We start from the raw sequence: 25,861 nt of genomic DNA on the forward strand, positions 1-25,861 counted from the left end.
TCAAGCCTAGATTAATTAAAATTTTCTCTCTACGCCTCCCTCCCCTCTACCGCATATATGCTCTGTCTCTCCCTCTCTGTCTCTCCTGCTGTCTCTCTCTCTCAAAAAAAATATCAGTTCCAAATGCAAAGAAATTATAGAATGTAATTAATTTATTTTGCTTATATATTTTATGTATATGATTATATCTACCCCTAAGGGTAAATACGTTTTTTTCAATACACATGAAAATACTAGATGTTAGAAAGCACATCATTTAATTGGTTGGGTCTACCAAAAGGTAATATCTCAGATTTGAGTGCTGTGATGCTAAATATTAGTATCCTGGGTTCTGGTTTGGAGCTATTTTGTCTCATTTCTCTGTTGACTCTAGTACCGCAATGTTTTAATTATTTTCTGCTTATAGCACATGCTAACATTTTAGGGTAAGACGTTACTTCTTTATTGCTCTTCATTTGTAAACTACTTTTGGCCACATTTTCTTGTTAATTTCAAATTTAACTTCAGATTTACTGTTTATCCCCTTTCAAAGAGTTTCCCCACTTCCCCACCGATGAAGCTGAATTGTAGTCATGAGTAATCAGTATTCGGTATTGGGAATCTAGAAAAATCAGTATTCGGTATTTGGAATCTAGAAACACAAGATGATTTTCCATTTTTTCAAATTTTTATTGTATGTTGTTGGGTGAAGAACTTATTTTTCTTTTTTTTAGTATAGGTTCCATATCTTTCTAGTGTACTCTAATCTCTAACAGATTATTTCCTCTGTTGGTTTCTGAATGATGAACAATAAATTTCATGATGCTTTTCCTAAGAACAAGTGAGTTAAGACTGTGATATACAAAATGCTCATCTTTGGTTGCGTGGAACACAGACGTAGAGAACACTGCATCTCTGGTCAGGCTATAGATCTGAAGCTAGACGTGCAGTTATGAATGATCTAATTTCACACTTGTCTTCTTTTTTTTTTTTTTTGTAAAGAAAATAATCCTCCCCATACTACATATTGTGCCTGTCAGATTTAAAATCTTAAATGTGCAATATGCTTGACTCATCCAGTATATTTATCCTTTGCTAAAATGATGTTCAGCAAGGCAAAATTAACTACCCTCATATATTAAAGTTGTTCATGCAAACTCTTTTGAAATGTCTTTTAAAATGTTAAAGAAATCACCGACTGCAATCAATTTTTTAAAAGAGAGACAAGGAATTTGCTTTAATATCTGAAACATGGAAGCTGATGATTTAGTAAAACATGCTGTTAAAAGAAAAATTATGTATCTCATTGAAACAATCTGAGGTAAGTGAATTATCAGAAATTGTCCAAAAGGCAATTTGGAATTTTTAAATTATCAATTAATATAGGAGACTGGATGTTTCATTTGTGTCACCCTGGAACTGTTGCTTATCTTTGAAAGTTTAGGAGAAAGAAAGGCATGTTTCAGGCCAATGACAGTCCTTGTTCATATCTATACATAATTGGTAAATGGGAATAAGTGCCTTAAAATATTTATTGATATTTTGTAGGCCCTTCAAAAAGTGAGAAATCTAAAAGCAAAAGAATTTTTTTTTCTCTCTTTTAAGATTTTATTTATTTAGAGAGAGAGAGCACAAGAGCAAGTGGAGGGGCAGATGGAAAGGGAGAGAGAATCTCTAGCAGACTGCCCGCTGAGCACAGAGCCTGACACAGGGCTGATCTCATGACCATGAAACCATAACGTGAGCCAAAATCAAGGGCTGGTCACTCAACCAACTGCACCACCCAGGTGCCCCAGAAATTATTTTTATAAATTATGCAAGTAATTCTTCTGTTGAAACAATGGGCACTATAAATAAGAATTCATATATTTTTATACTTTTTCAAACATCACTTGTGTGGATACCTAATCATTAAAAAAACATAAATGACTAAAAATACAGAAAAGAAGGAGATAGAAAAGATGGTATCTTACAAAACTTGAAAAGCAGTGTTTTTCTGCTGTGTATTGGTCAAACTCTAAAAACTATTTCCTTCATAATAATTCTTCATCAATATATTAGCCAAGTTTTGAAGAAAATGCTTTTGGGCTACGATGCCTCTATCAGCATAGCCATGAACCCATCAGACACTAGGTTCTAACTTGTCTTAACTGTAATGCAAGTTCCAGTAGATTATCTTCACCAAAGTAAATTGTCTCTATAATGGCAAATATCTGACATCCTAAATGATCACTTAGAAAAGTAGAAGTCAATTACTTAGGAAAAATATATTGAAATAAAATTAGTTCATTATATGTGTCTTGAACTGAAATATGAAATACACCTGCTTATGGAAGGCTGGTCTCTGTTAACCTACCACATTTGTCATTGGATTAGCATTTACAAGAGTATACTTCTGGCCTCAGAGTTAAACAATTGAATCTGATATTTAGGTATCTTAAGAGTATTTAGAGAAAACATAATATTAAGCTACTGAAAATCTGAGTAAAAATAATACTCATATTAGAAATGTGAGAGTCTGGCATTAATTTGAAAAAGAGATGCTAGAGTAGTCTGGAGGTTAATATGTATGAACATTGTACTACACAGTCAGTGAACAGCTGGTTCTCCATTTTTATGAACACTACTAAGTGGATTGAAAATTTCACAGAGACTCCTTTTTCTTCCCCCAGCAAAAAGCTCTTTAAGCATATATTGTTATAGGATGCAGGCCAACATTCTTTCTAAGTGGCTTTGTGGAGTTGTGCCTGACTGAGATGGACGTTGTATATGGACGAGATGGTAAATGAAGGAATTGATAAATGTTGTGTCAAGCTGTTCCTATGTTCCAGGATCGATGTTCTCATTTTTTTGATGGCATATGCCTCACATGTTCTAATCAGTGTGCATTTTTTTCTCCTGTCCTTTGTAGGATTCAACAGGTTAAGCAAAAGAGTGGAATCTGGGAGAAGGGGGAGTGTTCTTAATGCATATTAGGGTCTTTTTGGATTAATGATAAGAGGTTGGCTGAAAACACCTGATAAAACTGTTAGGGGTCATCGCGATGTTGACATTTCTTTCCAATTTCAATACTCCAGTGAGCAAAGGCCAAGTCAAAGCATTCTCACTGTCTTTATAGCACAAGATGCTATCTTAAAGAGAGAACACACAGACACACTTGCATGCATGCCTACACCCACGCACAACCTGAGAAGTCTGCAATGCCAAAAGTCACACAGTTTGTTAATGACAGGGCCAGCATGATGCCTTAGAACCACTCATTTGTTTTTCCTACTTCACTACACTTTCAATCAGCAATTTCAATCATCACAGTTTTTTTACACCAGAGTTTCCCAGAATGTCTTCTAGTTACAATGTGAACAAAAAAAGGAGATTGAAAGAAAATGGCATTTTGCTTTAGATACTAAATAAATTTAGGGAGGAAATGCAGCGCTTTCTTAGTGGTGTGGCTGAGAACGAGGAGGAACAGATGTCAAACACATACCAGTCATGAATTAAAAGTGATTCTTACCTAGTTGATGATGCCATGCAGCATCCATGAATAATAAACGAATAGGTATGCATGGAGTCCCTACTAAGAGCTTTGTAATGCTCTGCTTCTTTAACAATAAGATAAAAGCACTGTTCTCATGGGGGGTGGGGAAGGGTAGTATATAGGAAAGCTGGGAAAAACTATTAATGCAAGATGCACATAAAAAGAGACCTACTCATGGAAAAGACTACAAAGTCAGCATGAGTTCATCCAGAGGACGGTTAGCACACGGCCATTAGTGTTTGTCATGACAGATTGAAGGGTTTTTATTATTTTGTTTTTGTAGAGCTCCTTCTAAGCGAGGAGGAAGGCAGAGGGATGCCTTAGCACAAAGAACCATGATTAGAATAATGAGGGGGGGGAGGAGTCTGATGTCCTCCATTAGGCAGGAAGCTATATTTTGGAACTCTTTGGCCAATCAAAAAGGTAAGCTAGTTGCATATGGTTAGAAACCCAGACTCTATGACAAAAACAAAAACAAAAACAAAAACAAAACACACACACACACACACAAAAACACACAAAAAAACCTACCTTACTTCAAGCTTTTTGAATGTTATAATAACAAAAGATGGGTGGTAAAAAAAAAAAAAAATTTCAGAGCTAGAAATGAAACAGAAAATAATGCCCAGACAGAAACAGAAGCCAGGAGAAAACAGAGAGCGTTGCGAGGACTTGCCACAGTCCTAAACTCCCAGCTGGTCAAGAGCTTGAACCAGATGCTAGAATCAAAGCTTTCTGAAATCAAAAGGGCGGGTAGAGGTCATATTGTCAAGAGTCTGAATCTTTACTCTGTCATTAATCTTACGGGTCCCATTGACTGGTAACGCTCTGGGAATGTTTTTCCTGGGATGGCAATTCCTGATTTTCCAAAACACACAAAAGTATTTATCTCTATTAAGTTTCCAGTCAGCATCAGCATTTCTTCTTTGTTTCATGGTGAAATACTGTATTTCTACAACAGGAAATCCTTTTACCTTGAGCAAGTCTGTACCTGAAGCACTTATCACCAGATGGCAGACTTTTATTCATGACTTTGGGAGAATGAACAAAATTCTGTGCCTTTCAGAGTTGGGTCAGTGATCTGAGGGTGAGATGATCTGTGGCTACTAAAACCATAAACTTATTAGCAATATATAGTCTTGTTTCCACTCTGGCTCTTAATGGGCATGAAGCAACAGAAACCTTGATTACAGCAAAACTAACAATCTTAGTTAAAATTAAGACCAGCTAGGATTCTAAATGTCCCTCCTAACAAATGCTTTGCTGTTCCCTCAAATGTTAACTAATTGGTTCAGAAGTTTTCTTTAGAAAACTTTTTCTGGCATGTGTAGTTTTTTTCTTGTTTATGCTGTTAATTGTCACTGTATACGTTAAAGTCACACATCTTTAGAATCACAGATTTGTTTACACTTTCCTTCCAATAGATTAAAATTATCCGCTTTTTATCTGCTCTCAGTAGGAATATTAACAGGATGTCTTTAAATCTTGTCTCATTAGCACCAAACAAAACAGATATTAATCAAGATAATAAGTTCTTTTTAATTTCTTCTTTTCACGATTAAAAGAATACATTATAGGGCTCCCAGGTGGCTCAGTTGGTTGAACATCCAACTCTGGATTTGGGCTCAGGTCATGATCTCAGGGTCCTGGGATCAAGCCCCACACTAGACTGTGCTCAGGTGCAGAGTCTGCTTGAGATTATCCTTCTCCCTCTGCCCCTCCTTCCATTTATTCTTTCCTTCTCTCTCTTTATAAATAAATATATAAATACATACATACATACATACATAAAATCTTTTTAAAAAATCACATTATGGAGTTTTCAAATACAAAAGTTGAATAATGAAATGAATCCCTATGTGTCCATTAATTAGCTTCAAAATAATCCTGAATTCACTCCCCCACCTTCATTTTATTATTGCTTTGATAAAGAATTTTCAAATATGGCTGAGATTGAAATCATACTATATATTAGTTTTCTGTTGCTGCATAGCAAATCGCCACAAAGCCTGGACCTTTATTCAAAGGGTTCGTCTGATTAGGTCAGGTCTGTCCAAAATAATCTACCTCAAAAAAAAAAAATAATAATCTACCTCTTCATAAATTCAGAATCAACTACTGAGCGTTCCATATAACATCTAAAAAATATCTTCACCTTTGCCACATTCCATTTGCTAGAATTGAGTTGCAGGTTCTTTCAGCACTCTAGGTAAGGCATTAGAAACAGAGATTACACATAGGAATTTTAGGCATAGGGATCATGGAGTCCTCTTAGAATTTTGTATACCCATATGGACTAACTCATAACAGCCTTTTACCCCAAATAGTTTTTCTCACTTCTGTTTTTCTTTATATATTTCTTTTTTTTAAGATTGTATTTATTTATTCACAGGAAACACAGAGACAGAGAGGCAGAGACACAGGCAGAGGGAGAAGCAGGCTCCACGCAGGGAGCCTGACATGGGACTCGATCCCAGGACTCCAGGATCACCCTGGGCCAAAGGCAGGTTCTAAACCGCTGAGCCACCCAGGAATCCCCCATTTTTTATATTTCTTGGACTGCACGTGACATAATGAAAAAGGAAACAAAAAGCTAACTGCACTCTTGTGCATGTATGAAACACTCAAAGTATATGAAGGGAAGACTCAGGACCAAAAGAATTGAGAAAATAAGTTCACTTGAAAAGGTGGTGTAACAACATTTGATTTCAGAAGAATTGGCCCATCAAATAAAACACATAATGTGTATTTAAAGGAAATAATGCAAAATTATTAAGATTACCAAATTAGCATTAGTCTAAAAGTTTGTTTTGTGGATTTTACATTTGCTTTGTTGTTTTTAAGTTTTTATCAATATGTGAGAAATTTAAGACAACACGCATGTTTTGTGTATGCCTGGCATTAAATTGCTATTAACTAAATGATGCCTATTGATTAGAGTTCTAACCAGATAAAATAGAAATTCTTTGCTTATCAATAACTTAGAAAGATTATTGGCTTCATTAGAAAAACTTCACTGAGGCTCTTTCTTTTTAAATTTGATTTCTTGGGACACCTGGGTGGCTCAGTGGTTGGGCGTCTGCCTTCGGCTCAGGGCATGATCCTGGAGTCTCCGGCTCAAGTCCCACATCGGGCTCCCGGCATAGAGCCTGCTTCTCCCTCTGCCTACCTCTCTCTGTCTCTCATGAATAAATAAAATCTTAAAAAAATAGTAATAATAAAAATAAATAAATAAATAAATAAATAAATAAATAAATAAATAAATAAATTTGTTTGCTTCCCCTTTTACCTCAGGTATAGAGTGTTGAATAGATCATGATTTTTTATTATAACACAAACTGTGATTCCTGTTTATTATTTTAACTTACTTTATGCTCTCTGTCAGTTGAATGGGTCCCAAATTATCTTGTCTTAGCTGTATCTAAGTTTTTCTGAGCTTAGTTACTATGATGTCAGTGAGGAAGGGAAGAGCTATTGCTTCCTCAAGGGGCATTTTAATGTTTGTTATAGGGCATCTGATGTTAATCATCATCTCTGTTCCCCTCCATTAAAGCTACTGTAAAATCTGCATCACTTTCTTAGGCTTAAAACAAGTTAATTTATTTGTAAGGAATTAAAAGAACTTGCCAAACATTGGTCTTTCTCCATGAGTGTCAAAAAGAGCCAGGATACATGGAGGAAAGCGAGACTTTAAAAAATTAAGTACCCTTTCTAGGTCACAGAGTCAGGAACCCATAGGTTTGGGGCTCCAGTAAGGAATCTCAGAGTCTATATTATGAACCAGTTGTTTTTTTTTTTACATCTCATTAATGATGCGTTCTTTGTTTTTCCATATATGTTGTATGGTATTCATTATGTAACAGTATCACAGTTTTTCGATTGAAATATTCTATTTTTTTGTATAAAGAGAGCTAGAATTATAAAGAAGACTGCACAAAATTATAATATTTTTAAAATTTTCTTTATTTATTCATGAGAGAGAGGCAGAAACATAGGCATAGGGAGAAGCAGGCTCTGTGTTGGGAAGCCCTATGCGGGACTCTATCCCAGGACCCTGGGATCACACCCTGAGCTGAGGGCAGATCCTCAACCACTGAGCCAGCGAGGCATCCTTATAATTTTTAATAATTTTAAAACCGTCCCTTTCAGAATGATCTCCTATGAATTCTGCATAGTTGTTCTCCACAATGCTATAATTGATTTAAGAAGAATTAAAACTATTTCTTTAATAATTAACTTTTTAAACTGTGTCCTTTTGCCTTTTTTGTCTTAAATATGTAAAATCTCCAGTCTTTCAAAGAAGGTTTGATTTTTACAAATGAATCTAAAACTCATTAAGAACAGATATGGTAGATGAAATATATAATCAAGATGAATAATAAATTGTTTTTTATTCTTCAAAACTATTTCATTACCAATAGAGGAAGATGGCTAACTCTTATCATGCCATAAAGAGTGTGTATAATCTGTAAAATGTCTATAAAACCATCCTCATCTTTGGGGGACTAATTATAAATAATGACAACTGAAATCAAAGGGAAAAATCTACATAATCCCAGACTTTTGATAAATGTAATCCTCCCATATGAGAAATATTTTAATAATTTATGATGTTTGCATTTTATTTTCAAATTTTACTTAAATTACACTATGCATAATTTGATGTTTTTCCCTAATTCAGTATTCTTGAAAGATCAAGACAAATGTCTAATTGCTAAGTCTCAAATCATGTGACAAATTCGTCTAGTAAATAAGTGTTCTTCATGGTTTTTTCTTTGCAATCAGTGTTTTTATTTAATTTTTAGCCACAATTCTCAAAGGAACAGTTCATCCGAATGAATCAAATACCTGACCCCTCAAAAATTTCATTGGTTTTATGAATAATTATCATTTTGTATATAAGCAAGGAATTTTCCCTGTCTTCTGAAAAGTTTTTCTTTTTCTTTGCCAATCAAATACTCCTTACTTATTTTTTTTCCTCCATATGCTTTGTGCAGGACTATGTATTTATTCTATTAAAAGAATAAAAAAACTTTGGGCGCCTGGGTGGCCCAGTCGGCTAAGCATCTGCCTTCACCTAACCCAGGTATTGATCCTAGGGTCCTGCTCAGCAGGGAGCCTCTTCTTCCTTTCCCTCTGCCTGCTGCTCCCTCTGCTTGTGCTCTCTCTCTGACAAATAAATAAATAAAATCTTGTAAAAAATTAAACTTCACACAAATCTAGTATTACCTCTTTCATCTTAACTTCCTCTATCCCAGAAAGAACCAGCAGAGAACTTCCACAAGTTACTATCACATCTTTCATTTATTATTTGCATCTTTATCTTCACATTTTGAAATTTTTCTGCTTACTCATGAAAAACATCAATGCTCAGTCCCTTCTTTCTTCCCTTACAAGGCAATATAGCTCAAGTACCCCTCTCAGTGTCTCTCTAGTGGAAAAATCCATCGGCATACACACTTTTTATTTTTCCAGTAGACACACGTGGTAGCCTTAAAGTCACCTCATCTTCAAAATTATGACAACCAAAACATGCTTGACTCCGATCTTAGGGCAGATCTTTTCTTATTTCTCTGGAACATTTACACCAAAACTCTTCAAAAGATTCATTGGTACTTAGGGTTTTAATCCTTCCTCTTTCATTAAAAAAAAAAAAATCGCTCTGATTAGGCTTTCATCTGCATCTTTCTACCAAACTCTCTTGTCTACACCACAGATATTAAAGCTTCCTCCTCATTGATATAAGCCTAATACTGAATTCTCAGTTCTCAACTTTCTTGACCCATCAGCCCTGCTTGATGTCGCTGAACATTTTTTCACCCTTGAAACATTTTCTGCATATGGCTTCCAACACTGCTTGATCTAGATTTTCCTGCTACAGAATGGATCACCCCCTATCCTTTTTCTGGTGTCCTTAGCCTCAAATTGTTGAAATGCCATACTTTTCAATCTTTGGGTATCTCTTCTATCTACATTCATGGATAACATACAGCTTTGTTTTTAAAATCAGGCATATGTTGATGATTCCCAAATTTATAACTCCACTCCTGACTTCTCTTGAAAAGTCCAGACGTATAACCCAACTACCGATGTGACATGGCCACTTATAGAGATGTCTAATAGGCATTTTATTACTAAAATGTTCAAATCCAGGATGTTGTTCTTTAAAAATCTGCCCCATTCACTGGTTTTGCCATATTGATTAATAGCAACTCTATCCCTTTCTGTTCTCAGATTCTAAATATCTGCATCCAAACCATTATTTGTCTACCCTGAATAGGTGGGCACCACTTGGTACCTCCACTGCTACCACCCTGGACCAGTGTATGACCATCTCTTACCCATAATATTTCCATCATCTCCACAGTAATCCTCCTGCTTCTGTCCCAACCATTTCTCTTTTCAGTTCATGCTCAGAACAGCAGTCAGAATGATTGTTCATACACTGTTAGATCATGTTCTACTTTTCTAAAAACCTAGCAATGGCTTTTTGTCACACTCAGAGTCAAATCCAAAGCTCTCACAGTGAAATGAAAACACAATGAGGTCACTCAAAATTTGAGTAAAATAATATCCAAGTTAGAATTGTGAAAGTCTGGCATTAATTAATGAAAAGAGATGCTAGAATACTAGCATACCTGGAGAATAATATATGTGAGCATTGTAATGCAAGGTCAATGAACAGCTGGTTCTCCGTTTTTATGGTGAACACTGCTAAATGGAATGGATTTAAAATGTAGCAAAGACTTTCTCTGAACTCAAGTGTAGACTGTTTAGGGAGGCAGGCAAGCATTCTTTTGAGGCAGCTGTGTGGCGCTGTGCCTGACCGAGATGGATTTTGGATATGGACGAAAGGTTCATGTGAGTGTAAGCCAAAGCCCTCACTCACAGCGACCTACACGGTTCTACCGTCCTGGCCTCTCTACCCCTCTGATGACATTTTTCAGGATTCTGACACTCGCCCAACTCTTCCCATCAGGGATTTCTAGTTATTCCTCAAACATAGTTCTGTTGCATTTGCTGTTTCCTCTGCCTAGATCACCTGTCCCACTGCTATCTGCATGAAGACTTCTTTCAACTCCTTCATGTCTTTGCTCAAATATCATCACTTCAGGGGTGTATTCCCTGACCAATATTTAAAATTGCTAGTATTCCATTGGGTGCCTGGGTGGTGCAGTTGGTTCAACGTCTGACTCTTGGTTTCAGCTCAGGTCACGATTTCCAGGTTCCGGTCATCACCCCATGTCTGGCTCCACACTCAGTGGACGGTCTGCTTGAGATTCTCTCTCTCTCTGCCCCTTCCCCTGCCCTCTCGCATTGTGTCGCTCACTCTCAAATAAATAAATCTTAATAAATAAATATATAAATAAAATAAAATTGCTAGCCCCTTGCCCTGCCTCTTGCCTCCACCAGCATGACTTTACCCATTCTTCGCTGTACTGTTCGCTTATTTAGTTTTTCCCCACCTCCAAGGTGTATATGTTTTAATTGCATGGGTATTATCTATCTAGCCCTTATTAGCATATGAGATCCATTAGGCAGAAACTTTTATTTCTTTTATCTACTACTACATATCTATTGCTTAAGACATTAAGTCTCATGTATTAAATTCTAAATAAATATGTGTTGAATGCATTTATATTGACAGTTTGTTTTAGTGCCTATGTGAAGAATATGCAGACATTTATTTACCAAACTGCTGGCATCACAGTAGCTGGCAAACCTCAAAAGTCTTTCTGCAAAAATATGTTTCTTTTCATAGTTACAAGCCACACAGAAATTTAATATCCTCTTTCCTCCAGAATATCTTTGTGAGTTGGTGTGTGCAAGGATGAAAATTCATTAATCATTTTAACAATTTTTGCATATTTTCACAAAACATTTGGGCTAGGTTTCAAGTATTCATTGTACAGTTACTTAGTGCACTATTTTGCTGTGATAATTCTGGCAGAGCGTGATATGCACTGCCAGCCTCTTTGTTGTCTTAAAAGTTTTTATCAAAATTTTCTAATTGTGTCTTCCCACCAAGGCATTTGGAAAATTTCCTTAAAATTAAAACTAACCATGGCAGTCCAACTACTTGGCAATCTACATGTCAACAGTAGAGTATATACTCACACACCTAAAAAATCCATAGCTGCATTAGGGTAGAAGAATGTTTTGCAACCCTTAGGTTATTATGAGCTACTTAAATAATTATAATAATAAAATGATAGACTCTTCTATAGGATAGTTATAATTATTAGTGTCTGTGAATGAGAAAATATGTACCAACAGAAAGTTTATTTAAATTGATTTATAATTTAAATTATACTTTATTAATTACAACACCAACTGCATGTACTTAAAAACGTTCCTATCGTAACTGGTAATATGTATTCACATTAGCTACCTTGTGCTAAGCCCTTTACGTATACCGCTACTTTCAGTTGAGGAAATTGACCTTTGCCTAGAAGTTCAGTAACTAACCTGGGATAATGCAGCTAGTCATAGTGGAACCAGAATATGGACTCACATCTGTCTGTCTCCAAGGTCCTGACTTCTAACCATCCCCAAGAGAGAAAGGCAAAGGGAAGGAGGATTGGCTACCACCTCGTAGCCCTGATGCTATGAGCCTAGACCAGGTGAGAATATTTGTGAAAAGCACTCATTTTTTCTGGTAACTTGTGGTGCTGGTTGAGGCATAATCATGCACAGTGCACTAACCCTACACTACTTTGCTGCCTTTTTCCTTTTTAAGATCTTAATTATTTGAAGGAGAGAGAGAGTGTGTGTACAAGTAGGGGGAGCCTCAGGCAGATAGATGGAGAAGCAGACTCCTCCAGGAGCAGGGAGCCTGATGTGGGACTCAATCCCAAAACCTGAGATCATGACCTGAGCCAAAGGCAGATGCTTAACTGACTGAGCCACCCAGGAGCCCCTTTTCTACACATTTAAATGGCTGCTCTTCCAGAGGAAATATTGGCACTAGAGGTAAAAAAAAAAAAAAAAAAAAAAAAACTGTTCTTGTCTGGTTTTGCCACTTAATAGGTTTTGCCACTTAATAGTTATGTGACCTTGGATGAGAGACTTTGTGTTGTAAGCTTCAGATTACATATAGAGAAAATAAGTAAAATATTGCCATCTTGGTCTGCTTCTCAGGGCTTTCTAGATTTAAGTGAAACTATACTTTATAATATCTAAATATAAGGCATTCTAATTGTTAATATCATTGTGGCTATAGGCATCTTTCATTCTCCAGTTCCTATTTTATTAATCTTCCAAGGAATCACATGACGTTCTTATACTGAATGGGCAACCTGGTCTCTTTCTTAACAGATTCAATTTAAAATCATTAAGGAGGAGAAAGAAATTGAGCTGTGCCTTTGGGCATATTCTGGCAAAGTAAAAAGCGGCATGATTTCAGTGGGGTAAGGAGGAAGATATGAGACACATCAATAGCATAAATTTATATTTGGAATAAAGGATCTGTGGAATGGTGTAGCAAGCAGAAGGACTGGCAATAGTTACAAGTTTACAGAGTTGACTAGTTGACTGTGACAGTTTAGTTGCATATTCAATTGTACAGTATAAACTGGGTCTCAGGATTGTGTGGTTTCTAAAAATAAGTACAGTCAGAATGTGCTTGTAGCTTTAAAATGTTTCTTGCTTTGTTCAAATTCCATATACATCAAAACAAATAAGCCTTGTCAACTGTGTTTTCTTTGCCCACCTTTCAATTCTTCACCTATAACGAAGAAATAAATGTATTTCACATTGTAAACTTAAACAAGATGATAATTTAAATGTGCAAAAGCTTGATTCAAGCAATAGCCAAGTACATAGAAGTTTATTTTTGTTTAATAGATTTATGTCTAATTAGCTGACCAATGGGGGGTAGTGCTAATAGTGCCAGATAACTGAAGTAAATGTTATTTAACAGCATGGGGTTCCAATAACACAGGAACAACCTTCTAGGCATTATATCATCCAAACCCAGGAAGTGCCCCCCATGGTGGCAGCACTGCATTATTTAAAATCAGTTCATCATGTTCCTCATGAGTATTGGCCACCTTTCAAAACCATTTCTGGTCATGAGCTATTTGTGCCTGCTTTGTGATAATAAATCTCTCCTATAATCTCTAAGACTCATGCAGACAATGTCTGGAGATTCCATTAAAAAGAATGCAGAGGAATTCTGCTCCCTGTTTAATCCCTAATTAAATAAAATTAGATTGTATAATTACATTAATTTACAGAGTCCACAATACTTTATGAAACATCTTTTCATTTGACAATGTATTTTTTGTTGACTTATTCAAGCAGGCTTTTTGACATTTTCATAACATTTTAACATTTAATAGAAACTTTACATGATAATTTTTTATTGTATCTTACATAAGATAGTACAGAAATTTGCATAGGTTAGAAGCAAGATGGGTGGTTAAGGAAGGCCCAGGCCTATGGGCTATTCTCAGATGTTATAAGTCAGAGGTCACTGGGAGGAGGAGGAGGTTCCGAATACCCAGTCAGGTGAGAGGTGAAGAAAGCTAGCACATAGGCACAGGGCTCCATTGGTATCCCAAGCGTACACATCTCTACCTAAACACCTATGTGAATTTGTTCCAAGACTTAGGAATTCCCATTACATAGATGTCTCTCTTGTGAGGCACAGTCCCAAATACTTTCTCCATCCCAGCAGCTCCGGCGGGAATCACCTGTCTTTTTCCTCTTAGCATAGAGGGAGAAGACATTCACAACTTGCAGACACTATTGATCCCTTCCTCCAAAATTTGGTTTATGTTTGACTATATCAATCAATACCCCAAACAATGTGGTATGAGTTGTCCTTCAGTGAGAGATAGTCATAAATACTTGTTTAAAGAATGGAAAATTGAAGTCCCCCAAGCTCATGTGGTTCCCAAAACAAACTATCAACTGACAGAAGAGAGTTCTGGCTTCCTAGTTGCAGTAGCCCCTCTACTTTGAGGCAGTGGCTCAGAGGCATTTTCAGAATTTGAGACCTCTGTGATCTGCCCTCATCTCCAGCCATCTGCATCTGGCCCAGAATATCTGCTGGACCTTCAGCAATCCCTTTGACTGCATGATCTTCAGGGGTGAGTGAAGGATCAAAAAGCAAGGATCAAGTTGGGTACCAAGTACCATCACCCACAATATCAAAGTCCTACTCAGGCCTATACATCTGAGGAGGCCACTTCCAGTTGGCATTGGGCAGCAAGGATCCTCAGGGAGGCTTACAGGACCCCTGGCAGCATTTGAAGAGAACTCGATTTGTTCTTTGACAAATATGGGTCAGGCAGTGTCTGGTCATTGGAAGAGACTGAATGGAACAATAGACATCGTCCACAAAGGCCAAGTGCCTCTGACTGAAACAAATCGTATCCGTATCCGCCTGTAGGACGGCACCATCTGTGGCCAGCATTCTGCATTCCTCCAGCTGCCTATGTAATAAGGCTTCCCCTCGATAGTGCTAATGATACTGCAGAAGACATTTTAGAGGCTTTTATGTTCTCTAGTTCTTTGGCCCAAAGTCCCTCTGGGCCAATCAAGAGACTACCACATAGAGCTTCATGTTCCATTCTGTGATTATGTAAAAAAATAAAAAAATAAAATAAATAAAGTTGCTTTTTCATGCCGAAGTCAATTAAACTGATTGATAGAGATTGCAAAAGAATTAGCTTCTCATGCATGATCGGGCCACTCCTTCTGCTGTGTAGATACGAGCATGTTCAGAATTCATCTGGCTTCACTGTGGCTACTTTCTGGAGACACAGACCCTAGATCTGACTTAGCATAAGGGCTCAGCTGGCGTAAGAGTGTTTCACCTATGTGGGCCCTGAACTGGTCTTCTTCATTTGAGTATGAAATGCCAGGGCATGTTCAGCACCGAAAGATACCCCATCTTCCTTCCCATGTCTTGGAGCAGCTCTGGGAAATCTTTTTTCATTCCTCATCAGTATGTAAATACACTGCCTGAAGGGTGCATTCTTGTCTTCAAGGATATGCCTAATGCAAAACTCCTGCCCCTCCAGACAAGGTTGCAAATGTGGGCGATGAGTAAATGAACAAGACAGGGTCTCATGAGACCTGGGCACTGGGGTGATCCTCCCCCAACTGGTTGGCAAAACATGGATCAAAATCCTGTTCATACCAAAACTTGTGCCAGTGCACTGTGCTGTGCCCCAGCCCTCTGGCCATGCCAGCCACTTCTCCCAATCAAGTTTTAACTCTTGGGTGTGTTGTTAGTTGGTGAAGAGGTAAACAGAAATACGTATTCATCAAACTAGTTACTTTCTCCACCTTTTTCATTCTCCCATTGGGTTTCTTGAGTTCCCTATTTTTTTGAGCTTTGCTCTCATCTTTGTACAATACAGTGACAAGGGGAAATGAACGTTCTTATTCTTACAACAGTCAATAGTTGGCCGCATAACTGTGTATTTCAAGCAAGAGAAACAATACTTTCTAGATGAAAGTCTCAATAGAGACATATCCACATAAACACAAACAGAGGCACATACAATGTTACAGAGCTTTCTAAATTAAATGATGTTTTATTTTCTGGGCAGCTCTCTCCTTTGACATCAGATGGATTATGTCTTAAATTTACATTCTTGGGATCCCTGGGTGGCTCAGCGGTTGAGCCTCTCCCTTTGGCTCAGGGCGTGATCCTGGAGTCCCACGTAGGGCTGCAAGCATGGAGCCTGCTTCTCCCTCTGCCTGTGTCTCTGCCTCTCTCTCTCTTTCTCTGTGTCTCTCGTGAATAAATACATAAAGTCTTAAAAAAAAAATCTACATTCTTGTTTGAAAACCTTCCACAGGAGATTCTGGGATTATACCTTGAGTTTATAATTCTAATAGTCTATGTATTTAGAATGCAAGTTCTTGACATCTAACTGATAAAATGCTGGTTACCAACCTCTAACCTGGGGCTGACAGAGTCCTGAAATCCTATCTCTCTATCTCATCTTCCCATTGCTTGGTAATTAATGGCCACAAGGTTTCACCAGACATAGCTGGCCTCCTGGTACCTCCCTCTTTATTTGGGATGTGAAGAGGCGCTCACTTCCTGATCTCAGCTCTGATGAGAGGAACATTCTGTCTCCAAAACATTCACGTGAAAATAAGAAAGTATAAGATAGAGGAAATGAATGTGAGACCCGAATGAGCAAGGTCATAAAAAAATACATTAAATATATCTAGTGCCAGATTATTCAAAAAATAATTATAACCGTGAATTTAGAAACTATGAATTAAGGAGTTGAAGGACATTGTTTTATTTTTAGGTGTTTGCATAACTTCAATACTAGCTGCCTATAAAGCAACGAACTAATGAAAGTCCATATAAAGTATATTCTTCGACCTCTAATTTGTGAAAAGAAGGATTAAATAATTAAGATAGAAAATTATGCAAAATGGGTAAATATGCCAATTTCTTTTTAGTATTTCATTGATCTCATCCCAACTGCATGATTAGAGGTTCTCTATAGAGTTCATATGTGGGACTGAACTCAATGTTTCATGTGGAACATTGATACCTATGGATTTTCAGCTTTGCCAGATCTTGTCAAGCCTCTTTTCCTCCCTTCAAACACATACATATATGCACACACACGCACACACATGCACACACACACACAAACACTTAAAAACAAAAACAAAAACATTTTACTGCCAATGTACCTAACCATGACAACTTGGGAGTCCGCTGTGACATTTCTCCAGGTCACTGCTTATGGTTGCATCTTCTGCACAGAAAATTTTCTGCCATGTTTCCCCTCAGCTCATCAAGCACAGCTTCCTGTCTTGCAAAAACAACTGCAATGATGTAGGTCATTATAACATCTTGTTGAATGTAAGCAAAACTGAGTTCTTTAGAACACCGTTTGACTAAAGATCAGATGCTCAGGCTCAGTCTGGGAAAAAGAATAATATCGATGGGTACAGACCTATGAAGTCTAATGAAAGAAAGATCAAAAGAAATCATTACAGCTGGATTATGAAGGTTGGGGAAAGATAGTATTAATGTGTATAAAGTGTTTTAATAACAGCAAGCTAAAGATTGGTGATTAGAATTCATTATTCTAGAGATTGTTACTACCCTTAAAAGAATGGTCTTTTTTTAGACTCCCCTCACCTCAAAAAAAAAAAAAAAAAAAAAAGACAACCTAAAATAATGATGTTTCAGCTGAATTCTAAATTTAACACCAAACTGGAAGTGATTATGGGTTAAGAAATGGACTCTACAAATGAGTGAAAGGAAGACGGTAGTTTACCCTCCTCTCTCCCCGCGCTTTGGGGCCAGTGTGGTATGTGATGATTTTTCCTCACATGAGGAAAATCAGGTACTTTGTACATCACCTCTATAAGACGGTGCCAGTAGGGGCTGTGAGTCCCTGAATCTTGTCTGGGAAGCAGCTGCTATTATTTATCTGCTGTTGTGGTTAATCTCAATTAAAAAAGACTATAGTAGAAGGAACCTGTGGTCCCATTTATTCTGATTATATTACGTGCAGAATTCTAGGATCAGAGGAAGGACCCCATAGTTTAGAGAGAACAGGGATTTGCAGAATTGAATGTGTGAGGGTGGGCACAGGGCTAGGCACAGAGACACCAGGAGGTGGTAGGTGGATTGTTTCAGGTGGTGATGATGGGCAGTTAAGGGAAATCTCTCAAGGTTTTTAAGGCTTTCTTATCTGTACTCAAAAATATGAAGACTGTGAACAACTTACTTCCATTGCTGAGACCTCGGTCATCTCATCTATGGAAGTGAGATAAGGTTCCATGATCCCTAAGGTCTTTCCAACTCAAAAGTGCTGTAATTCTGACTCCTGAATTATTTTGTAACCACAGAGAATTCTGATGAACAAACACCTTCGAGCAAAGTCTTGTCCAGTAGTCAATTGCTATGACTAATCACAGTTGCCACAAAATTGAATGTTAATACAGCTATAGCATTTTATCTATGTTTCTTGTAGGATTATAAGAAAAAAACAAAAACATAATGTCTCCATTAACAGCCCCATATTTCTTTTGTTAAAATATTCTGAAATTATCACGGAGTCTGATAAATAACATGTAAACATCAATTTTGTTATAATGACATATAAGTCTTCCAAATGACTCTGTAAGAGATATTCTATATAAATCTATATACATTTTTGCACTTGCACATGCACACGCGTGAGCATTTGAAATAGTACAGCAGTGGTATAAATTGTGATGACTCAGAAACAAACTCACTGACTCTTCCCCTCGCATCCAGAAAAAAAAGGACTACAGTCTGATCTCTTTGATTTACAAATCTGAAAAGATCTCTCCTAGCTTAACAGTTCCAAATTATCTTAGGATAAAATGCCAGACTCTTCACATGAAACAAAAGGCAGCTCCATAGTAGAGTTGGGTTAACTTCTGTAGGCTGCGTGTCCACATTTCTTTCCCTGACATAATCTAAGCTCCAGCCATTCTCACCTACTTGAAAATGCTTGAATTCTCTCTTTTCTTCCCTGTATTAAGCCTTTGTAGGGCCTGTCTCCCTTGACAGAAGTACCCTTCCTCTGCTTCATTGACAGCCAACGCCTTCTCTTGCTTCAGCTTTCAGCTGGGTGAATTTGACTTTCGTGAAGGACATTATAACCATTTCATAATATCGGTTCTGCATCTGACAAGGGGGAAAGAGACTAAGACTTTAAGTAATTAATTCGTGTTTATTGAGTACCTGCTACTACTGTGTAAAAATGACACAGGTGACATAAATATGCACCAGATCCAGACCCCTGTTGAAAGATTATTTGTGAAATATGTGCACATAATAGTACTAATCCAGAATGCTATGTGGGAAATCCAAGTGATAGGATGATTTAGAAAACAGAGTGACCACATTTTTCTAAATTTGGAAAACAACTTAATCTGATGTTATTCTAAGAGTTTAAAAACTCCATTGGCCCAAAGGACCTTCCATTCTGAAAGGTTCTCCTCAGTCTAATTAATCTTGGATGATTGCCTCAGGTTCAGGTGGGTGGGTCTTAGACCCTCCAAATTCCAATCAGAGTGGTTCCACTGGTTTTCTGTAGCTTTAAAAAAAGTTTGAAAGCCACAGGTGTTTTCCACTGGAATAATAGTATATAATGACATTAATAGATATTCTCAAGTTGATTTTCACTTTCAAGGACATTGGTGGATAACAAATCCGTAGACTCTAGAGTAGGACTTGTTGCCCTAGTCACTGAAGTGAAATAGTGATTCATCCATTCATGGCAATGTGTGATATCAAGGCACCTCAGGACACCTCACACTTGCCATATGCATTCATTATTCTTTCTTCTTTGATTTTAATGGAATTCCACAGAAAGAGTATTTATTGGAAATTACCATACAACACTGTAATCTATGAAAATGAGTCAATGTCCTCTGTTAATAGCAAATGTGTCAATATTGTGCAGCAGAACTTTTTTCTTTTAAGCAAAGAAGGAAGGTACTGAGCTTAAGAGCTAGAAACTCCTGAAATATCTGTAGAAGAAAAAAAAAATGACATCTTAACTACATTTTTTCCACCTGAATATGTGTTTTAACATATTATTTAAGCTACTTGTAATTTCTGTCTTAATCTAGCTTTGTTGTGAGCTAAACTAAGCATACTTCTCTAGGATTTAAGTGTTCACTATATGAGGTAAATTAACTCTTCCAAGGCTCTAGGGTACCAATTAATGCCCCAGAGGAGGTAAATTACTAACCGGTACCCTGCTGCTCTAAGAAGACTGAATTTGCCTCAAATGGTTTACTTGCTATCTGTTAGAGAGTAGATTACTCCCAATGGTTCTCTGTAGGACAAGATCCATTTTTACATGGAAAATTAGATTCTTTCTGATGGGCAGGCTAGACTTTCCCAAATGTGTCATATGATAGTCATGATTAGATTATCAGGAGCTATAAATGCCTTTAATGAAAGCTTGACAAGTCCATAAGTAAATATAAGGACATGGAACAGGATATTTAGAATATTTAAAATGTTTAAAGGTTTGTAAGCATAAGAACAAGAGATTTGACTTGTATCATTCAGGTGGAACCTTCGATCATTATTTAGAAACATTGAGGAATGTGGTATTACCCAAAATGTTACAAAATGGTATTCATCCTTTTCTTCACTGTTAAAATATAGAAATAAAGATGCAGTTGGGTGCCTGGGTGGCTCAGTCGGTTAAGCATCTGCCTTAGGCTCAGGTCATGATCCCAGGATCCTGGAGATCGAGCCCCACATGGGGCTCTCTGCTCAGTGGGGGAGCCGCTTTTCCCTCTCCCTCTGCTGCTCCCTCAGCTTGTGTTCTCTCTTCATCAAATAAATAAATAAGGTCTTTTAAAAAAGAAATAAAGATGCAGAATATTTTTCACTCTAGCATCCTTTCCTCATGGATTTTTAATGCCATTTGAATACTCTCAGTGTTAGAAGATGCTTTTTCACTAAGTCCAGCTACTAGAAAGTTTTACTTTATACTGAGGTAAAAATGACCTTCCTCTATCTTGAGTTGTTCATTATTGCCCAAGTGGTTTTTAGTGCCTAGGAAGTCTAAGACCCTACGGAGTGAAGGGAAAGATAGAATTCCTGCCTTCTTGAACAGTAAACTCTAACAGAGAGAACAAAAACAAAACCATGATCATTCAATTGTGATAGATGACATGAAGAAAATAAACAGAAGAGTTCAAGGTAGAAAATAATTAGTGTAGGGAAAGGGCGGTGGCAATCATAGCTATGCAACCATGAAACATTGTATGAGAACAATAAGAAGTCATCCTTCCATGGAATATTTCTAATAACCCCATGAAACAGAATTAAAGTAAGGCCTGGAGTGGTTTCATGACATCCAGAGTTGTGTAGCAAGTACGTTGCAGAACTAGAGTTTAACCCTGAGCAGCATCTGCCCTAACTAGTAACTACCTGTTTTCTAGTTAGCCAGCTACATCTGCCAACTTCTATAAGTTGTGCATTAAATAGTGCTTCAATTCACAAGAATAGATGAGATATTTTAGGGACTAAGTTTTGGGAGAAGACCCAGGACTGAACCCGGTGTGATCCCCAGCAGTGAGCACTGAGTAGAAAGACAAAATGATCAGAGGAGGACACTGAAAATCAGTGAGCCCGTAATAGGAGGACACTGTTGATGGAGAAGTGATAGGGAACTAAGGAGACTGTCCTGAGATGAAATGGGGGTTAGTTCTGTCTGCTTCATGCGGTGGGGAAGTGAGTTAGGCGTCCGTGCTGGATTATGTCATGGAAATCATTGGTGACCATGAAAGAGAAGTTCTCATGAAGTCTTAAAATAAATAAATAAATAAATAAATAAATAAATAAATAAATAAATAAATAAGGCTGATAGATGAGAGTAAGAGTGAAGAGATAAAGTCAAGATAGAATACGTGGACAGCTATTTAGAATTCTGTGATGAGGGATCCCTGGGTGGCGCAGCGGTTTAGCGCCTGCCTTTGGCCCGGGGCGCGATCCTGGAGACCTGGGATCAAATCCCACGTCGGGCTCCCGGTGCATGGAGCCTGCTTCTCCCTCTGCCTATGTCTCTGCCTCTCTCTCTCTCTCTCTCTGTGTGTGTGTCTATCATAAATTAAAAAAAAATTAATAAAAAAAAAAGAATTCTGTGATGATAGAAGAGGAGTAGCTGGAGAGAGAGATTGGGTCATGGGGAACCACCTCCCTTCCCCCGCAACACGCACATTTGTTAAAGAAAGAGCAACTGAGCATATGGATCTGCTGATAAGAGAAAAGGGAGTCTTTAAGCATGCAGGAGAGAAAACAATATCGATGTATATGTTTCTTTGAGGAGCCAAAGCAAGAGAGGATTCGGGGAAGAAGTGGGAGGTTCAGTGTTTGCTGGAGGAGGGACTTCCCTTATTTACCAGGCGAGAGAAAAGATGTGTTCAAGGGTACAGAACTTAGGGCAGTGGGTTCTTGCTCTGCAAATGGTGATAATGAAAAATATTTAATAATGTTTATAATGGGCCCCCCTCTATGCTAAATGCTTTCCATATGTTATTTCAGTTAATTCACGAAATTCGCAGAAAATTATTTTATTTTTTTTAATTAACTGCTGATAGAACTGAGATTCACAGGAGTTAAGTGATTTGCCTCATATCAACAAATCCACTACTTGCTAGAGCTAAAGATCTGAAGGCAATCAGCATGGCTCCAAATTCTGATTCTAGAGCCAGAAATTTACTTAGTAAATTTAGTAAATTCACTAGTAAGTGAGTGGTGAGACTCAGAGAGCTAAACCAGCCTTTCCAAGTGTATGCACCTGTTTGCTGACAGGGCTCAGTGCTCTTCCACTTTACCTAATTCTCCTGCTTTAGAGGCAGGAGGCATTTTAAAGTAAAAATATGTGACTGCTTATCATGAGCTTTATTCACTGATAACTTAGTGGAATTTGGGGTGGAGACTGTAAAGATTAAAATCATAAGAATCAGATATTGTTTTTCAAGAGAGGAAAAAAATAAGTCAAAGGACTTTTCATATCACTCATATAAATTTTCCTAATGAGAACTCCATGTATATACAATTAGTTTTAAAAAAGAATTTTCCAAGTGCCTGATTAACTTTTTAATCAGGATGCCAAGATGATTAGACACAGCCTGATTATGTAAGAAAAAATTTCATGAAAGACAATGTTCTGCTTTTTTTGTTCACATGTGCACTACAGAAGCAATTTAAAGAGGATGTTCAACAATTTTTCATTTAACAAATCTGATCAAAATTAGTGGCAATTTTTCAAAGGCTGTATATGTGTTTGTTAATTTTTTTTCTGTATAACAGAAAGAAATTTCTTTTAAAAAATATTTATTTATTCATGAGAGACACACAGAGAGAGGCAGAGACATAGGCAGAGGGAGAAGAAACAGGCTCCCCGCAGGGAACATGATACAGGACTCGATCCCAGGATCCTGGGATCACAACCTGAGCCAAAGGCAGATGCTCAACCACTGAGCCACCCAGGTGTCCTAACAAAAATACATTTCCAATTTTTAAATTTTTTTTCTAATAGAATGGTTTTCACACTTATAAGCTCTTATTATAAAATGCTAAGAGGATTTTTAAATTTCATATTGCAAGGAAGTTATATGTTTTCCACTCAATCTTATTATTCACTGTATAATTTTAGTCTACTTAAATAAACATAGCATCCTAGAGATTGTTTTTCTTCCCAACTATCTTATGCACCACTTAAAAAGCTTATCTTTTACTCTAGCCCATGATGTCCACATGGACAGCAAACAGACCCACAGGTGCAACCCCACAGCATCTCAATACAGATCCTGCAGACTGTGTATCTCTCTAAAAAGACTCTGAATGTCCCACAAGATCACACACCTGTCCCTCAAAATGGCAACTAACTTGCTAATACACCTTATCTTGGTCTTTTTTTCCACTTTCATTCCCTCATTCCTCACACAGACTCCCTAGGATGGCTTTCCCAAATAAATGAAGTACATGGCCTAGGCTAAGACACCAGAAGAATTAAATTTCTATCTACAAAAACATAAAGAGAAGGTATATATATCTTTATGTTTTACATCCATGTGCCAAAATAAATCTTACTTTGTTAAACCGTTCACACACAGTTTTATTTCCATGTTTTTCAACTAGTTGTCTGGGTTTGTATTTCTATAAGATAAATGTTTTGGGTTGTTGAAGATCTGGGAATTTACCTAACTCTTGAAGATGAGCTCTAATATGAAATATAATATGGTAACATGAGTAGTTATGTTTTATTATCTAAAGTGATCATATGACCTAAGAAAAATGAAACCTTGCCATTTACAACAACACGGCCCTAGAGAGTGTGGTGCTAAGTGAAATAAATTTTGTCAGAAAAAGACAACATGCTGTATGATTTCACTCTTATGTAGAATTTTAGAAACAAAGCAAGCAAAGAGACAAAGACAAAAAAGCAGACTCTTTTTTGTTGTTGTCTATCAAGTTTTAATTTTAATTCTAGTTAATTAAGGTATAGTGTAATATTGGTTTTGGGAGTAGGACTTAGTGATTCATCACATATATAATACCCAGTGCTCATCACAAGTGCCTTCCTTAATCCCCATCACTCATTTAGCACATCCCTCTACCCACCTCCCTTCTAGCAACCCTCAGTTTGTTCTCTGTAGTCTCTTATGGTTTGCCTCCCTCTCTCCCTCTTGCCCTGTGTTTATCTGTCTTGTTTCTTAAATTCCACATATGATTTGTCTTCCTCTGTATTTGTCTGATGTTGGACTTGATCTCACAACCCTTAAATCATGATCTGAGCTGAAATCAAGAGTTGGGCTCTGGGCAGCCCCTGTGGTGCAGCGGTTTAGCACCGCCTGCAGCCTGGGGTGTGATCCTGGAGGCCCGGGATCGAGTCCCACGTCAGGCTCCCTGCATGGAGCCTGCTTCTCCCTCTGCCTGTGTCTCTGCCTCTCTCTCTCTCTCTCTCTCTCTCTCTCTCTCTGTGTCTCTATGAATAAATAAATTAAAATCTTAAAAAAAAAAGAGTTGGGCTTGTAACTGACTGAGACACCTGCACAGCTAGAGCTGAGAATTTTTCCTAAAATATTTTTTTATCCATAGTATCAATATAACTTTTTATAAATACGAGAATAATGAATTCATTTAGATTTTTGTAATGTATTTCTGATAATATTTTTTCTGACAAGGTTAAGTTACTAGTAACTAGAAAGACCATATATCTGGACAAGATAAGTCAGTTGCTTTGAATCTACAGGAAAGGAAGCTTATATCACATTACCATTTAGACAACAATAACGGGAAGCAAACCTATAGGTACCATTAAAACCTCAAAGAAAATTTCTCCACAAAAGGAATTTTTGACATCAGATGATGGGCCCGAGAAGACCAAAGGGATTTGGGATGTGTGCTCAAAATTGGCCTTTCATGTGTGTTTATGTATTCAGCTTGTCCATCCATCAAAAGCTCCACCTGTCTTAGAGATATCGTCCATCATTTATTTATCTGCAAAGAAACTAGAGTCTGAATTGATCTTTATTTCAGTCATGTACTGAATGTAAGAATTGTGAAAAGCAATTTGGAGCCAATATACATATTTTTTCTAAAAGAGGATTTGTACTTCACAGGGATCTGGAGTCTTGAAGCTCAGATCTACTTTTGGAGAATAACATAAAATTCATAGGAAACCCCCCTCCTCCATTGTTAGACAGATGTGGACAGGTCTAATCATGAAACTAAACTGGACATAAGCTTTCCTAATTCCTTGGAAGACTATAGTTATAGTCTATAACTATAGACTATAGTTATATAGTTATAGTATAGACTATAGTTAATTAAAGCATATG

General features: G+C 37.3%; 1 protein-coding gene, 1 long non-coding RNA gene and 1 pseudogene across 2 annotated transcripts in view; 1 reads left to right on the plus strand and 2 right to left on the minus strand.

Annotated features, from left to right (window-relative positions):
* Positions 1-25,861, plus strand: part of CNTNAP2 (contactin associated protein 2) — a 1,976,111-nt gene that overhangs the window by 180,768 nt on the left and 1,769,482 nt on the right. The gene's annotated exons all lie outside the window — the stretch shown is intronic.
* LOC140604471 (uncharacterized) overlaps positions 1-25,861 on the minus strand; it is a 54,150-nt gene that overhangs the window by 7,839 nt on the left and 20,450 nt on the right. The window lies entirely within an intron of this gene.
* On the minus strand, positions 13,924-15,663 carry LOC140604470 (KAT8 regulatory NSL complex subunit 2 pseudogene; annotated as a pseudogene).

This window comes from Canis lupus, chromosome 15 (assembly GCF_048164855.1).
Source record: "Canis lupus baileyi chromosome 15, mCanLup2.hap1, whole genome shotgun sequence".
NCBI lineage: Eukaryota > Metazoa > Chordata > Mammalia > Carnivora > Canidae > Canis > Canis lupus.